This window comes from Palaemon carinicauda, chromosome 4, assembly GCF_036898095.1.
Source record: "Palaemon carinicauda isolate YSFRI2023 chromosome 4, ASM3689809v2, whole genome shotgun sequence".
In the NCBI taxonomy this organism is placed as follows: Eukaryota; Metazoa; Arthropoda; class Malacostraca; order Decapoda; family Palaemonidae; genus Palaemon; species Palaemon carinicauda.
In genome coordinates, this window is record NC_090728.1 from 5,392,527 (window position 1) to 5,405,026 (window position 12,500).

Here is a 12,500-nt window from a genome sequence, read left to right on the forward strand (position 1 = left end):
CAAGTTTGGCAGTGGTAGATATGGATTTCATTAACCCCTTTTGTCTGAAAACGGACTTTTCATTTTTGGCAAAATATGGTGGTAATGGAAAGTAAATTGGCTGCAGCTCCTCTCACACTGGGCCTAGAATAAAAATCTATATACCAAAATGATGCTATTGACCTGTAGATTTATTTGATATCAAACTAAGTTGATTAATTTATTATTAGGGGTCACCAGGGGTCAAAAGGTCAAGGTCAGCCCTTTGAAATGCCAGATTTGGGTTTAGTTGTATTTTGGCTAAATAAGACATCAAAATTTGCTAAAAGTTTACTAAATATGCATAGAATATAAAAAAGAGATACAAATAAAGTGTTTTGAAGAAGGTGGGATCTATTCCAGCTTTATTACTAATATGGACCTCTCTAAACATCTATTTCCTTTCCTTCATCTGAGGAATTGCGGCTCTCAGTGTCACTTTCATCATCATCATCATCATCTTCCTGTACATCAGATTCTTCAACGGTAACTTATCAGGGGTATTTGAGCCAGTGAACCAGACAATCATCAGTCTGCCATTCTGGACTTTCCAGCCATGTTCTTCAGGACCAAACGAAACTGGATCGGCTTCCCTTGATTTCTTCCATATGTGTGCAACAAAGTTAGTTCTTAGCAACTTCTGTTGCAGCACTCTTTGGCAAGAAGGAAGACAACAGGGGTCTGTAGTTTTGATTTTATCCAACTTATCAGTTTCCTTCTTTGGGGCATACAACTTGCAGAAAAGTTGAAGCCTGGCTTCATCAACACTTGTCAGGTTCCGAAGTACTCTTCAACTACAGCAGCAACATCTGGATCGATGACATCTTAGTCTCCAAGGTGACTAATTGCTGATGTGAACCTAGGGTTGTTTCTCATTATTTCACATGGCTTCCACTTTGCTTTTCTCATAAAAGAGGCTGTGTAATCACAGCCGGTCAGAGCATGGAAGCTTGGTAGAGCATTGCATATATTACCAGTCAGTTTGGTTGCAAGAAGTGACATATCTATGAAATGCGTGGAATTTCGAGAACTCAAGCCAGCTTCCATCCAAATCTGTGCATTAAGAAACCTAGCATGGTAGAGAATGAGGATGAAGACGTCAGTGTCGTTACTGCGAAGGACAATCACTGGGGCCACATCATGGTTAACAGCAACAAAGTTTGCATGGTACAGTAAACGTATATCGGCTTCTTCATGCCTGCACTGAAGCTCATGAACCAGGATCCTGTTGACAGTTCCACTTGCTGAAGTGTAAAGGTAGCATCCATGTTCCACTGCAAAGTAGACATGATGTCCCTGAAGAATTGATGTATATCTATCTGATGACCATTCATCCTTCAAGAAGGCCAAATCTCTGTTTTGAATTGTGATGTTCTCCCAAGCCGTGTTGAGATCTTGTGGTCTTTTCTGTGACGAGCCAGTGATTATGTAGGTAGTGGGTGTCCTACAACGCAAGTCTTATTCAATGTCCTTGATACTTGGCCCATTAGGATGTGTCACAGACTATGTGTACAATTTCACCAGTGCTACAAGCTTAATTTAAAAACGTCCACCATCTACCTTACATTCATTAACAAAAACTTGATGCCAGGTAGATCCAGTTTCTTTTGACTGCAGAAGACTGTCTTAGACAGCACCCGAGGCAGCTTTGCCAGTGTTTAGGCAATACAAAGTATCATCATTAACAGTGAATGGATTGAGAGTGTTCTCCACTCTGGCATTGTGCTCTTAAGGTCTCCATTGTCTTTGGCTATCCTCAGTGGCTTTTGTTCCTGTATTGCATCATCCACCAGTGTGATTCCAGCAATTTCCAGGAGACAACTCACAATTGCTCCCCTAAAAGATCTCGTCACTGTCCACCTCTTGTGGGCTGCAACATTCTGAGTAAATGCAGCAATACCCTTTAGCTTGGATGTGGCATCCCTATTCATAGTTTGCTATAAGGTAATATCAACTGCACTTCTGGAAAAGGTATTCCTAGTTCTCCGCACAAAGAGTGCACCTCCTTCAACACTTGGCTTCATTCCAGGATGTGTCATTTCTATATTGAGCAGATTGGGGTGATACAATGTCATCCAATGGGCATAGTTTGGTAAGTGACAAGGACATAGGCAATTCAGGTGCACACTTACAAATTTCAAGGATGCTAGAACGAAATGTAGAGGCTGCTTCAGTCACAATATGCCCTTCTGAGCTGCTAAATTTTGAAGTTGTTGAAAGGGCCAGATTTTTATTTGCCTTGCTAGAATACACTACCAAATCTTCTTTCCTATTTAAACAGTCTATTTTGACTATCACCAAAATGTTTCACAATTTTATCCCCTAAAGTTGAGACTTTGTGAGGTACAATCTCAACTTCAGATATTTGCTCTGGAAATCTAAGATAATGCTAATATAGTAAAAGACCGTATTCAGGCCGATAATTGTCAATGACTGAGGATTCAATGTATTGGAATATACTTGTTAAAGCAATACAGTTTGCATTGTCACTATCAGGAGACACTGTTCTCTTTAATGTGTCCCTCTTTTGATTCAGGTATGCTCGTTTACATTCATTATGATATTTCATTTCTTTGCTATGAAACCCAATGTCATCTATCATCACAAGCATTTCACTGTCATTTAGAGCACGAGCAGCTTCTTTGATATTTTTTTCAACAGAATCACATGCACATGTGGTGGGTGTTAGTTCCTTTCCCGGAATTTTCTTTCGAGTATTTTTGCAGAATATGCAGACATTTGCTAAAACCCCGGATGTCGATACAGCAAGCTTAGTCAATTGGCTGCGAAGGTAAGGGCAGTTTTCATTTGTTTGCTGCGGATTACCAGTCCCACTAGCCATTGTGAGGGCTGCAGTGTTAACAGCAACATCAACATGAAAAAAATTTAAACTCTAATAGCTCATTTCTAGGACTCTACTTATTTGTAAACAGCCACTTACTTACATAAAAAAATGGATTTGTGTAAGGAGTTGTGAATCAACACTTATGAAATTACACATATGAACTGAACTGATTATTTATCTCTCACTTCCAGAAATCTGCATAATATTTCCTCAATGATTTTGATGTACATAATAGGTCCACGCACATACGTCATTACTGCGGAGGAAGCAATTGAAAAGAGTAAAAAAAAACGTATGCATTAAAATACCATACGACCTTGGCGAGAGCTTACAGCCATTAGTGGCATACTATTTACAGTGGCAGGGTGGTGTTCATTACATTTATTAAAGAATAAATGTTTTTATAGTGTTTTAAAGAAAAAACAGGTGCACACACAGTCAAGAAAACTGATCTCAGTAATATAGGTGAACCATCTATCAACTAAATTTGAAACAGTTTGACGAGTGAATTTCACAGGAACCGTTTAATAATGACTTTTGTCATATAAGTCATATTGCTTGAATAGATCCCATCTTCTTCAAAAAACTTTATTTATGTCTCTTCTTTATATTCTATTCATATTTAGTAAACCTTGAGCAAATTTTGATGTCTTATTTAGCCAAAATACAGCTAAAACCCAAAATCGACATTTCAAAGGGTTGACCTCGAACTTTTGACCCCTGGTGACCCCCCAACAATCATTCAATTAATGTTGGATGATATGAAATAAATTTACAGATCAATAGCATCATTTTGGTATAGAGTTCTTTATTCTAGGCTCAGTGTGAGAGGAGCTGCAGCCAATTTACTTTCCCTTACCCCATATTTTGCCAAAAAATTAAGTCTGTTTTCGGACAAAAGGGGTTAATAAAATCCACACCCACCACTGCCAAACTTAAAGATACCGATTTTTGGATGTCCCATGGTAGACCCTTTCCAAAAATACCCACTAGAATTTTGGTCATCTCCAGTAAATAAATGGCTGCTAGCTCTTGGACTATAACCTTGCTTGCAAGGCAACCCTCTCTCCGCTACGTCTGCCCACCTCCGTAGTCGAAACAATGAAAAAAAATATTAAACTATGTCTGAGGTTTTCAAGAACATTATCAGACATGTGGAAATATAACATGACACTATGCCTCTTTAGAATATTAAAAGAAATTACATAAGCCCACGTTCATATCTTGTATGGTTGGTACAGCATACTTAGATGAGACTACATAATATATGAAATAGAAATTTAATTCTTAAGAAAATAGCGTATATTTACATACATTGACTTGAATGAAAAATGCATTGAAGTGAATGACGAAAGTCTTATGCAATTTAGATACAATTAATTAAATCTATAGGAGAAGAACTCACCTTACGAGCTGGCTATATACCTCTTAAGTCACAGATAAAATATATGAATAAATCATTTATTCAACACAAGACCAGCTTAATTAGAACATATATATATATATATATATATATATATATATATATATATATATGTATGTATGTATATATATATATATATATATATATATATATATATATATATATATATATATATATATATATATATATATATATATATTTACTCTATATATATATATTTCTACACAGACACTGATAAAAACATTCACACCACATTTAAACGCTACTTAGAGACCAACTATTTTGCAGGTAAAGCCCTCAATGCCGGTGTGCTGTTGGAATCATGCTGTTAAGAATGTTCTTATCTTATGATCGAACAAAAGACATGAGTATGTGGCACAGCAGTGCTGATACGTTTTTCATGATAGGGCTTAGGCCCTTTAATCCTCAAGGGAACCCATTTCAACCTTCCCAGCTCCGGTGTGTGGTCTTCTTCTGTTTTGATGGGAAAATGTAATCCAGCTATTGTTGGGCAGTTTAGTTAGATTTGTATAGCAATGGTCACTGCTTCCGTTATAATAAGACTTCAATAGTAAATTTCTTTGTACGCGTTCTTTGTTTTATCGACCACCCTTTTTTTCCAGGGGGGGGGGGGTTAATGTCTTAGAGATCAACGATGTATTGGTGTTCACCTTCCAGAATTTCATTTAACCAGCATAAATCTCTGAAGTGTCGTAGTAGTGTGTCCAATATGGTATCTACAGTGATATTTCCTTACCTTCTATAGACATGAAAATTTTAGACCTTGCTTAAGCTTGAAAAATTCATATTTTGCATTCAGACATCATCGTTGGTCCTTTTGTGTGTATACTGCTGCTTTTATATGACCCTCCAGCTGTTTAGGTAGGACATTAGGGAAAGGCAGTCTTCTGTTTATTTTTTTTTTAATTTTTTTTTATTGTAAAATTAAGCATGTGATTTTTTCTTAGTAGCCTACATCAGGAAATCATTTGGTATCATCAGACTATTTCATTGTGTTGAAGTTATAATTCATGAACTATATGTAAATTTTTGGTTTTAGGTTTTTTTCTGATGCTTTTTCCCTATAGTAACCATATACATATTTGTGGAGAAGGTCCAACGAGGACATCCTATCGCTGCACCAGGTGCCCATCGAAATAAGTCCCCATGTTAAGAAAGGAACTTGGTTTCCATGATACTGGCCTTCAGCTTATCTCAAAGGAAACCTCATATATTAGTTAGGGTTCCAACTTATAGCGATATACTCGTTCTATTAATATATATATATATATATATATATATATATATATATATATATATATATATATATATATATATACTGTATATATATATATATACACACACACACACACACACACACACACACACACATATATATATATATATATATATATATATATATATATATATATATATATATATATATATATATACTTATATTTGGTTGTTTGTGACGTTTCCCACATTGAGGAGACAATGCTTGCTTTAGGTTATTTTTCATGTAGCAAGTCATTTGACTTCACTGCTGATTTCAAAGAGTTAGTACCATGGTACGTTTGAGATAAGGATCTTATTAAATATATTGGCCCTCTTCTTGATAAGTGATGTGATCTGAGAGATGATGGGTCTTAGTAGCTTTTCTTATCTTGTGAGTTTTTGTGACAAGAGTGGAGGAAGGGTTAATGTAAAGGCAGCTTACTAAACAATAATTTTATTCCATAAATAACAAAGTTATTTAAAGGTCCGGAAGGGGTCGCGTAAGTGGTAAAAATTCCATGCATACCAATCATTGGTGTTTATCGATAAGGTTGTCATAGTATTATACAATAGATAACATAGCAAAAAATTATGATAGAGATTAAATTGGCTTGTTACTTTCCATACCTTTTTATTATGGAGTCTGTAGACGGCTGTAGTAATAAAGAAAACGTAGATAGGACATTCTCCTCCATTTGTATGTGCGGTACTTGCTATGATATGATAGGGCAATATTGGTAACATTCTTTATTGTTCCATTTATGCACACGCTATCCCTGCCTCGTATATTGATAAGTTATCTTATATTTTATTCCACGGATCTTATATTTACTCTCAATAGACATTCAAAACCTACTTTCTAAGATATATCATTGTTCACCCCATTATGGTTAATTATGAGAAGTTTGTTTTAAGACAGTGACTATAAGAACCAGCCATTCTATTAGTGGACTGTTTTTATTTATTTATTTATTTATTTTTTTGTATACGTTAATTTGAGATTTCATTTCAATTATTCTTATTTCTTGTCAGGTGCTATGAGTCAAGCTAACAGTGAAGTGTTGTGCAGTGTATTGGTCTTTTATAGTGTCCTTTCCATACACCCTAGTGCAATATGTTCCGTGCTATTTGAGGAAGAATAGAAATATTCTGTTGTGGCATTGTCAGAGCAGACGTGACCACCTCCTCTCTCATCCATCATCACTGTGTGATTTCTTGAGGCCAAGTTACTGCTCCCCTCAACTCGCTGGCTCATGTATTTAAGCACATACGCCCACGCTCACTCTTTATTGAATATTTCTTATTCATGTATTTTAAAACAGTTTGTTTGTTATAGGAACAGTCTGTACTTCTGCTCACTTTACATTGCAATCAATAATAGCCTCAAAAGTTATATTTCCAGATCATTTAGAAGAGCTCGAAGATGAGAGGCCATTCAGTGATTTGGGAGCCCATAGGGTCGATGCTCCCCACATCCATAAGGCTGGGGGAACGTTGGAGTGCACTGCCACTCACCCTCGCCACTTTTGAGTCCTGACTTCCAAACCCAGTCAGTATCTCAAGCTACTTTGATAGATTTCTTCGCTTTGATTAGGTTTTTAGAGGAGTCTCACTTGTAGGAGGATAAAATAAGATAAAAAAAGGAAGAAAAAATAGACTATAAAATCAATGTGGAGAAGAAAGAAGGGAACAAGAGACAATTCGCCTAAGAGAGGATGATCTTCGAAGAGAAGAAGAAATGCAAGGATTTCTGCCCTCATTAAAACTCTTACACTTTAAACTCCATGCTCATCTAAGTATCCTTACACGTGAAACTTAGGTGAACTTGAACTTCATTCAACCAGCTCTCAGAAAGCCACAGCTCAAAAGCCACCCATTTTGAAGGCAGATGCAACATTCCAAATTTTTTGAGAATGGAGACATAGGTGGGATGACCATGCCGTTAGGGTGGATCTTTCTAAGCTTCTACATGAAAAACAAATGATCTAGTTTAACCTTTTAAACAGAGCGTGTTTTAGAATGCACACTACAAATTTCTCCCTCTATCAATAAGTCTGTAGATGAAATCCTGGATGCTTTGCAGTATGTTGTTTGGAGGAATAAAATGCTTTGCCAAAGAGAGTTACTGAGCTGTAAAGAAATAGATAAAGAATCTTTGGCTGATGTCTATGGGAAACTCCAAGGTAACACAGAAGTAATTGATTTATGCCCAGATAAGGCCACTGCATGTGAGGAGACCCAAAGGAAAAGGATAGTCTTGATGTATGTTCGAGATGCAGAGTTAGTTCAAAAGTTGATTTTCTTGGATGCCAATTCTCCTCTACAAGGTTTCCTAACCACCTGTCAGTCATATGAAGCAGCTAAAACTACAACTTCTGCCATACGTTCTCCACCCAGCAAGTTATGTGAAGAAAGAAGCAAAGTAAAAAGCCTCCACCATCGCTGAAATCCTCGAAGCTAGCTGCTTTATGTCAGTACTAAAACTGTCAGCATGAACCTATTAAATTCTGAACTGCCAAAAGTGCTTGTAAGAACTGTAACCGTGTTGGTCATTGGTCCAGGACAATGAAGTGTTCTGTCAGCACAGTCCAATGCCATAGCTGTAACCGTATTGACCACTTTAATAAATGCTGCAAGGAAAGCAAGAAAAATGGTCATCAAAACATATTTTCAAGCAACAGTGGTGCATCTTCAATTTCCAACAAACTGCAAGGTTCATGGACCACCTGTCATTGCTTAGGATTGCCTACCACCATCTCCAAGATGTCCAAACCTATCTGTTTTCTCATGTCATCTGGCAATATTATCTAGCATCAAGATATTACCAGTTACATGTGCTGAAGTCACTGTTATCAGAGAAAAACGCCTTGACACCATAGGTATCTCAAATAGGGGCTTGCAACCACCTCTGACAAATGTGACGTTCAACATAGAAGGATCTCTGATGTCACCTACTCTAGATATATTACTATCGACCTTGACCCAAGGAAAGAGATCCTGTTATGCCATGATTCAAGTTAACGAAAATATAAAAGTTCCACATTTATCCTATTGTCTTTATAAAGAAATGGGCATAAATTACCAGACTTCTCTAAACCTATTTTAGAAGTCAAACATAAATAAATGCAAAATGCTACCCATATCAGCAACCACATCACCTTCATCAGCCAAGAGTTTATAAATGTGTTCATCTTAAAAGTAAATATGAAGATAGCTCTTCTCAAGTCCATGGTTGATCCTCCTATGAGAATCCACCTAAAGGATGGTTCAGTGCCTTTCGCCATCCACACAGCTAGAAAGATTCTATTTGCTATTAAGAAACACGAAAAAGAAGAACTTGATTCTATGGTGGCCCAAGGAATTATTGTTCCTGCTGGTGATGATATTTCAGTTTGTTGCTACCCTCTCATCATCATTCCCAAGATTGGGATAGGAGTACATTTCACCGATGACCTAACAAAGCTGAGCAGTCAAGTTTCTTGTCACGCCGACGCTTCACCCACACTCTATAAGAAAATTCGTACTGTTAACCACAAGGTTCTTTACTCCACCACAGCCGATGCTCTTTACGGCTACTAGTAAAGGGAACTATCGGATAAATATTTCATGGGGTGGGGATGTCAAAAGGCACTGCATTATCCTTTAGGTGGATACTCATGAGAGGACCAGCAAATTCTGGATCCCACTCAATATGGATAAATTTGTGTTAGTGTCCCCTTCCTTGAACTTCTGTCGGTACAGTCTCTCAGGAGATGAATTCTCAGCTGATCAACAAAAAGTCAGTGCCATCAGGAATCCCAATCACTGCTAACCTAACAGACCTCAGATCTTTTATGGCATTGGTCAACCAATTACAGGAGTTTACGGCGGACATCTTAATTGGAGCCCAACCTCCACGGTCCTTAATGAGTCCCAAAAAATCTTTTGTCTGAACCTCTGTTCATGGTAATGCTCTCACAATTCCATCAGATTTTGCCCCTTTTGACCCAGACCTACCTGCTATATTGCAGATGGAGGCTCTCCTGCAAGACCATGATAATGGACACCTGCATCTACTTCAGAGTGGTTCTTTTTGTATCATTGATGCAGAGACGTGCTATGCCAACATCTAGGTAGAGTTGTTAGCCATTGTCTGGGCAATGTCAAAGTGTAGACTATATCTAGCTGACCTACAACTCTTTAAATACCTATTCTAAACACCTATATGCTGGATGCCATCAAAAACTCCTGTTTCCATCATTTCAAAAATAAAATCTTAATTTACAACCTTTCAACTTTGTGGCATGTTGTTAAATTTCACTGTGTTCCGGGTACTTCTTCTGCTGCTCATCTCCAAACGGTTATAGTCATTAACATAATTACTCTTTTAGACAAGTCTTATGAGATTTTGAAATTCATCTCCATAGTGGTCGTGTGTGATGGCATATCTGTTTTCTTCGTCTAATGTCACTCACTATTAATGACTCCACTCTCCATGTCCCAGTGGCCCCTTTCCAGAAACTAGAGAGTCCTTAGTCAGTATACCTCCATTAAACCCACATCATTCCCAAAAACTCATAGAAAAGGAGTCTGCTAGAGAATGCACAATGGGCGTGTAGGGGAGGGAGCGGGTGTAGGTACACGAAAAGATGCATTCCATATGTACCAGTATTATTATAATCATTACATGCGTAGTTTGATTATGTATTTTCGAATGTTATTTCACATGTTACATGTTAGTAGATTGATTCTTACAGTCTCCGAAATTGAATATGGCAACATTAATTAAGTTTTGGTAACACTTATCTATTGCTCCTATGATGCAAAGTCTGTTTGACATCATCTCTCTCACTGATTAGTTTTTTTTCCTATTATATCACACTGATCTTGTATTTACTCTAATAGACCCTACTTTTTAAGTTGTATCCTTGCCATATCAATTATGGTTAAGGAAGTTCCAAACACCTACAAAGAAAACTCAGGTAACTATAGATAACAAAGGGATCACGTAATGGTGACAATTACATGTTTACAATCAATGGTTTTTGTTGATAAGTTTCACATTTGGGTAAAAAGTAGATATCATAACAATGGAATACTAATACCTTGTTATATTCAACGAGAACGTTGACTGTTTTTGTATGTACGTTGCTTGCTGCATATGCATTATATTTTCATAGTACCATACCAGTAATCTGTAGCATTATATTCAATAATTTCAGAGTTTATGCTGTCTTTTTGATTGTTGGTATTGGTTACAAGCTTTGATATTCTCCATTAAATTTTTTGGTTAGGTGCTTCGTTGGGTATCATAATTGGGAAGTGTCCAATAGAAAGACATCTAACATTTCCGGGTATTCTACCTTTTTCATGGTTACGTAGACTTCTGATATGTCACCCACATTACTTATCTGAGCATTGCCTAGAAATACATGCTCTCTAAAAGGTTCAATTATAGCCATTCTTTCACATTTATGCTAGTTTTAACCATATTCGTACTTACGCATCTACAAACATCATTCATAAAATATTCACTGCCCATTATCTTATATTTCAGGTTCGCATATACTTAAGGTGTACTTTCACTAACAGCTTAGGAGACATAATACATCCTTCTTTAGCATAAACTTTCATACCAAACGAAACACTATCCTGTCCATGTAACTTAGGAACTGTGTACCTCATATCATATAAACTGTGAATTACTCTTGATAACTTATTTTCAATACATGTTTTTAATATCCTCTTTAATGCTTTATTATATTTTCCTATTACTTTTAATTTTGTTCACATAGCAGCTTAAGGGGGCTAGTACACCGAAAAATAGTTGATTTGGGTGTCAGATCAGATGCCGAGTTTTACGTGTTTGCACTCCCGGCAACTACATAGTGTTGACAATGTCAGACATAAAATTTTGTGAATTTCGTGCTTCTAAAGGAAAAAACGGGGGTAACGGGGTAAAGGGGGCATGCCGCTTGACTTGTAATTCCGCGAGACCAATTTCATCCATTGAACCATATACTTTGCAAATAATGTATAGTTGCAAATATTTATGCTTTATTCTGTACGATAACTGATCCCCTTCAACAGTGTAAGCTTCGCTGGCTTTTTCAAGCTAGGGATAATACCCCCCAAAAACGAGCCTATTATGATACCTCATTGGTGGTTTGGAAAATCAAGCATAAAAAAATTATAATTTTTGCATGGTATTTTTTAAAAATTATGCAACAATTTGCTTATATTGCTAAAATCAATCTTATGACATACACATAGTAATTTATATAGTAAAACATCTATGTCTGAATATTGCCAAAACTTCAAGTGATATTAAAAAAAAAAAAAAAAAAATTGCATAATTATCTTTCATGCAATTCTGGAAGTTTTTACACAACACCCGAGTGCAAAGAGAAAGCTAACATGACAAAAAAATGTTTTATGTTACATAAATAGTTATTTATTCTATAAAATGTGCTTTCCAGTGAGAAAAATTCAAGTGTGAATGATGCTAAAACTTCAAGTGAAGTTTTCTCGAAAATAGATTTTGAGTGATATGTGCGTATATTAATCCCTAAGACTTTTCTAATTATTAATGGATTTTCTAAATTCAAAATTTGATGGCATTTATATATAATCTAGGAGGGCTCATTTAGATTGAATCTAAATTTTTTATTTTTTTTATTTTCTCAAGATTTTTTTATATATTACATAATTATTATTTTTTTGGGAAAGCGCTGTAAGTATTACTAATATAAAAAATATTAAATAATCAAATAAAAAGAAATAAAAGGCACTAAAAGTTCTAAAACAATATGAAAAACAAACAAACAAACAAAAATGATAACGATTTAAAAAAAAAAAAAAAAAAAAAAAAAAAAAAAAAAAAAAAGCAATTATTAACCAATTCTTCTCAAATCTGGCATGTGAGTAACTCTATATACTCCAAACAATAACACGAAG